The 6,586-nt window shown below is 40.3% G+C and overlaps 1 long non-coding RNA gene across 1 annotated transcript; it reads left to right on the top strand.

The window, feature by feature from the left end:
* The first annotated feature begins 464 nt into the window (after window positions 1–464).
* LOC310665477 lies at window positions 465–3,195 on the top strand. Its single transcript, XR_014505493.1, has 2 exons — window positions 465–1,942; window positions 2,722–3,195. It is a non-coding gene; the product is annotated as an uncharacterized lncRNA (long non-coding RNA).
* The last annotated feature ends 3,391 nt before the right edge of the window (window positions 3,196–6,586 follow it).

The following is a 6,586-nucleotide window of genomic DNA, read 5'->3' as shown; positions in this document are numbered from 1 at the left end:
GCAAATATATTTTAAGATTAAATCTTTATATTTTTATTATTTCCCCAAGCTTTCAGCAGCACAGAAATGTTATAGCTCATATCTTTTAAGAGCTGACATGCTGCAAAGCATTTATGGCTGCCTTTCTTTCTGTGACATGCCATGCAACTGACCCCAGAGCTGACAAGCTGCAGGGAATTTGAACTTTGCAGATTTACTGTCTGAAGTTGCCTGATCCACAGCTCTCAAACAGGGATGGACGGACCTGTTGAAATCTGGTCCATCTCAGTTCTAGACAGGGCTGGGATTAAGTCTGTACCAGACTGTTCCTGTGCAGATGTTAAAGGGGAAATCCTTAACAATCCACACAGAAATGTGTAGTTTTTTAAAAATAAAATATATAAATCAAAGTTGTGATATTAGAAAGGCAATCCAGTAAAAGGTGTGTGAAACCATTTCGGGAAAGGATTAATTCAAGAGCACCTTGCCACTGATGTGAGGACAAGCATTGCAGCTCCCACCATCCCTGACTATTGGTTCTGGTGGCTGGGACTGTTGGAAACTGGCCCATCGACATCTGGAAGACACCACCTTGGCCACTCTTGCATAATGCAATTAAAATGGGTATATACTAAATGGAGCCAGAGTTAAATCCTGTGTGAAGCCGCAGCTCGTATATCATAGCCATGCCTCAGCAACACAAAATGGCTTTAGTGTGGGAAAGTTTGTGTAATCTATTATTCTGTTGCAGACCATTTAAGTATTTGCTTCAAGGTCTATTCCGATGCTTCTCTAGAACATCAAGGCAGGGGCATAGGGAAGGGCAAATCAATCAATATCTGCTTCTCCTTTTCCCAATCTTATATTCAACACAATCTTTGGTTGATCTGATTGACGTCCTATACCCTTTTAAAATGTGCTTCTTTTTTGGGGGGGGGGGGTGTTATTGAGTGGTTGTTTTTATTTTGATTATATATATATATATATTGTGTTTTTTTATGTTGATCTTTTTTGTGAACCGCCCTGAGACCTCCGGGTATAGGGCAGTATATAAATTCAATAAATAATAGTAATAATAGTAATAAATATTCAGTTTTCCACATTTCTATATCAGTTTACATTTTTTAAAAAGTCCTCATGAAAATTCAGCAGTATATTAGTGTGAATTTATTCCAGCATACATATTTTTGTATGCAGTTTTTCCTAATAAAGATATTTTTTGCAAAACAATTTCCCCTAATAGCCTTTACTTATGTATTCAAATATTTATAAACTACACTTTCACATAAGATATCACTAGATGATATACAGATATAATATGATACATTGTGCATTACTGTATGCGCTTGTGCATTACTGTATGCGCTATTTTCACTGATATACACACTGATAGTTACAGGTAGGTAGCCGTCTTGGTCTGCCGTAGTCGAAACAAAATAAAAAAATTCCTTCCAGTAGCACCTTAGAGATCAACTAAGTTTCTTGTTACTTGGCTGGAGAAATGCGTTGCAAAATTCAGAAAACTGTGCATTTCAAAGAATGGCTGGGTTTCAGTTTGCTTACTGATTCAAAAAGTACAAATTCAGTAAGGTCATTTCTAAAAGAGAACTGACTCAAATTTCTCCCCTATCCATCGTTGGGCCAGGTAGTGTCACAATCTTGGAATAATCAGGTCACAGTTAAGTGTTCTTAGATCTCCCTGGTTGCAAAGGAAAAGTAAGGTGCATGCTTGGATTTCTCCCACTGAAGTGCTTAACCTTGGCTGAATTGCATCTCTTATTACTAAAATGAAGACAGTTAAGCAGTAAGAAGCGACATGGTAAAATATCACAGCAGCAATAAACCACAACAAGCAACATATTTCTTGCCACCAATTAAAGCAAAAGGAATGAGACACAGTGGATTATGTGTACTAAATATTTATTGCAGGGCCTTGTCAAATTGGAGCTCTTCTTTACACAAGGTGAGTGTTTTCTTCCCAAGTCTTCTTGCCAAATTAATTCACACAGCAAAGAACTAACAGAATTACATCCCCATTAATGCCTGTTGCAGCACTCAGTAGGCCTGCTTCTCCCATGCAAGAAATTATCCTTGCCCGTGGATAATTCCATATCCACAGTGATTACTTACTTATTTTAATCGCAAATGTGCATACGCTATATAAAGTTCAGTGACCTGACATTACTGGAGTCATCTATCATATAACAGAAGATTACTAAAGTGTATGTGCCAAGCGTTGCATGGTTTCACTTAAATGCTTAATGTCCTTGAAGAGAATCTGTAACTCCTGTGAAAAGGAGATTATACAGGCATTTTTACACATAGCAGTTCAATCCCCTGGGTCTGCTGTGGCCACAGCACCGACTTAGTTAAAAGTGACACTTACATACTCAATAAACTTTCTGCATGAATACCTAGTGGCAGGAGAAAATGAAAGCTTGATGGTGAAACTGGAGCAGCAAAAGAAGCAAAATATCCCAAGGATGTGTACCAATTGTGAGAAGCAAAGAGCACTATGGGTTAGAACCAGACTTTGCCCTCTGTGCATAGGTGGGCTGCTTCCATCTACAGAAGGTTCCTGACTGAGTAGAAGGTTCCACTAGGAGAAGCAGGGAGGACCGAGGCAGTATAAGGCAGCTCCTGCTGTTCAGGAGGAGCCCCGAAATATCCTTATTCTTGATGCAAACTCAGAAGATTTGTATCCCGACTCATTTGTGTATTTGTATGAAGATTGGTGTCTAGGTTTTCACCACTTCAACTTCTATCTTCTATGTATTAACACTACATACAAACAGAATGCCATAGAATGACAGAAATCAGATGAACTGAGAGAACAGCAAGGAAAGGTGTGTTGCTGCCGCCGCGAATGATAAGCCCTGCCCGTCAAGGAAATCTTCGAGAATTCTTCTTCCTCCTGGAGAATATTCATTGAAATGGTTCCACCCAACCATTTTGGCATCCGCTAAAAGGGGGGAGGATTTTGAGAGGCTATTTCCAATTAACATGAAACTGCATCAAAGTTGCCGTGCATGCCCTACAGAGATTTTTAATATTTTACGTTGCATTGCATTTCTTTTATTTTTGTAAAGGGCTTTCTAGAATATTTCTTCTGTAATAATGTAAACGGTGTTATTTCCAAGTCAAAGCAATCTCTCTCCAGATGATTTCACACAGCTGTTGCTTGAAAATAAAATTTGTATAATTGAAGCAGTAAAAGCGTCCCCTGTTCCCTAATTCAGGCTAGAAGGAATAGGTTCAAAGCTATGACAGAAGATGAATTTTAGAAGGGAAGAAGGGGGGATTTTTTAAAAAAGTGCTAATGTTTCATACTTAAAATATTATGACTGAACTTTTCTCACTGTTTTAATGACACATTAAATAATCACACCAAACCATAGTTTAAAACCAAGCTAGGTTTTAATATGAACAGGCAGAGTGCTAGCAGGGGCAGAGGAAGGGGGCGGTGGGAGTGGTCCACCCTAGGTGTTACCACTGAGATGGATGACAAAATGCTGGGCGGTACTCACTATGGGGCCTGCAGCGCGGCTGAACCACGCATCTCTCCTGGGAGTGATGTTGTGGCTTGAGTGCTCACAGGCTCCGCGCTGCCCCAAACAGTTTGCCCGCTGCCTCCCCGTCAGCTTTAGGGCTGCTGAATGGGAGGAGGTAGGCAGACTCTGGAGGCCCCATGGAGCGTCCGCCCCAGCTAGCCCTGCCCTTGGCTGGCCCTGCCCCATGGGTGGCTGGTCCCGCCCCGACAGGTGGGCAGCTGGCCCCAGGCACCCAATTGGCTTGCTCCGCTGCTGAGTGCTAGTTCATGTTTGCACATCCCTTCTCCTGCACTCCTGCTGCCACACCACATTCAAAGCAAGCCATAATTTGGTTTCTTGAATAATTTGAACCCAGGCTTTTTGTTTGCTTCTCCCAAACAAACCCTGAGCAGTAGTAACCAAGATTTGTTCTTGGCTCACCGCCCATAGTTTGTATTGGGTAAACAGACCACTAGCCTAAATTCAGATGACATGATTCTGGCTAGTGTGGTGTAGTGGTTAGGAGCGGTGGACTCGTAATCTGGGGAACCGGGTTCACTTCCCTACTCCTCCATATGCAGCTGCTGGGTGACCTTGGGCCAGTCACACTTCTTTGAAGTCTCTCAGCCCGACTCACCTCACAGAGTGTTTGTTGTGGGGGAGGAAGGGAAAGGAGAATGTTAGCCGCTTTGAGACTCCTGAAGGTGAGTGAAAGGCGCGATATCAAATCCAAACACTTCTTCTTCTTCTTCTTCTTCTTCTTCTTCTTCTTCTTCTTCTTCTTCTAGTTTTGTCTGGAGTGCAGCAGGAGTCAGGAAGGGGTCTCCATGTTTTGTTTCAAACTATGGTTTACTATGATGGGCAAAGTGAGCCTTAGGCACCCATGACACCTACCTACAAAGAATAAATACTACTGTCAGGCAGAACTTAGAGATGGCTTTCTATAAAAATTACTACCTGGAAACCTAATTGGGAATTAGATGGCAAAAGTGGGATGAAGGATGACTGCCCCCATAAATACTCCCTCTCCACCTTTGGTTTCTGAGCCTTAATCAAGCATATCCACATCACGATATATTTGGTACACCAGAGGCACTATAATATCTATTCTCTTAGAGGGAGAACTAATTCTTGGTGTTTGCATGTGAAGAGTAATTTGAAGATTGGCAAGTCCTTGTGAAATCATGAAGCAACTTCTCCATAATGTCTTAAAAGCAGTTTTTCAAGTTACTTTAAAAAATGGCTTGGATTCTTTCTTTTTCTTTCTTTTCTTAAGCCCAACAAAACAGCCAATGTTCTTGAATGTATGTGTTTAAGGAGCAGCAAACTTCCTTAAAGCATGGGTTAGAAAATAAGAAAAAGAGTAAATGAGAACTGAAGCCTGCAATTATTACCTAAGATGCTTCTTCATGTGCCTCCTCCACAAGAATTCAGGAGGGTGGCAACCCAAGAAAGAGCCTTTTTTGCGGTGGCTCCCTGTATGTGGAAAGTTTGCCAGGTTCCTTCGTTACATATCTTAAGGCGCCAGGTGAAAACATTTCTCTTTTACCAGGCCTTTGGCTTGGGGTGATTAACATTCATGTCATTTTAAATGTGTTTGGGGGGGAGGGTTATTGGCTTTTTTTTGTTCTTGTTTTTATTATGTATGTATTTTCAGGTTGTGAATCGCCTTTGGATGTGCTTGCCATATTTCAAAAAGTAAAAACCAGGACACCCCAAAAGTTGTTGATTGACGTATGGCAGCCCTATCTTCGGAGGAAGGGTGATATACAAATTTAATAAATAAATATACTACAAGTGTAAGTGAAAAGGAAAAGTGGCAGCAAGTCATTTTAATGACAAATAGCTTTTTGCAAAAACTGTAAAAGTCATGCCACCAATTGCATTGACTTCCCTCTGGCAAAGGATATAACTGGCATTCCAGATTTTGCGCAAGAAAAAAAAATCAGCATTTTTAAAATATACAAGGATGTCATTCTCCAATCCTCTGTAATTTTTTTATTAGCCTTGAGTATCTTTGTAGTGACATCTAAATCAATTTGCATCCATTAGAATTTGAAATTCATCTGTTCTCTAGGCTCTTAGCCTTTTCTTGCAGGGATGTAGCATTGTACCTTGCATTTCAATAGATGAATGCATATCGGATACAATTAAACATAATGGGGTCTGAAGATATCATGTATTTGAGTTAATCTGGATAGCTGTACAGTAAAAGGCTATTAGAGAATTAGAGAGGATGGACATGTTCAGAAGCTAAGATGGATTTTGTTTGAAAAAGACACCCATATATTAAGCCTATGGCATTGGTTAACAGCATGTCTGAAGGCAGAATTCTATCACTAAGTACCATGGGTAATAAAATAGATTTGAAAATAAGATCTTTATAATGCAAGAAAGTCTTGAATTTCATACACTTCTGATTTACAGCACTTTATTCCTTGGCTCTAATACTAGGAAATAATCCTCAATGCCACAACTGCCTGTGCTCCGTTCTTTGGAAAAGACACTCAGGTCCTGCTTGCAAGCTTGGCCATTATGGTAACAGGAAGTTGGCCTTTGGCCTGATCCATTTTGACTTTTGTCTTATTAAAAAAAATAATCCTGAACAATAAATGTATCACTATTTTGCAGGAGCTTTCACAAAGCATAAAGAATACAGAAAAAGAGATGGTACAGAACCATGGTACAGAACATATTGGTTGCATTCAGAGTTTCATAGAATAATAAAATCAGAGAGTTCCTTAAATGCAGGAATATGCTATTATCCCATATGGGGATTAGAACCTGCAACCTTGGCATTATCAGCACCATACACTAACCAGCTGAGCTATCAAGTCTGATCCCTTTCCTCCAAGCAATTGGAGGAAAAGATTGCCTTTTTTCCTTTCTTCCAATGGGAGAGTCCCAGGGGCACTGTTTCCGCAAGCTTGTCTGGATCCAAGGCAATAACCTTCTAACCGGGCATGTCTACCATTATAAAAGCTCCACTGGAAATGGAATACTGCCTCATGCATACAAGTTTTCACATATTCACAAGTTTGGTCATTTGAACATTTCTAAGCAGAACAATGAAGCTA

The sequence above is a fragment of the Podarcis tiliguerta genome, assembly GCF_965153285.1.
Source record: "Podarcis tiliguerta genome assembly, chromosome: 1".
NCBI classification, from domain to species: domain Eukaryota; kingdom Metazoa; phylum Chordata; class Lepidosauria; order Squamata; family Lacertidae; genus Podarcis; species Podarcis tiliguerta.
Note: the sequence above shows the minus strand (reverse complement) of the source record. Positions and strands in the feature narration are given on the sequence as shown.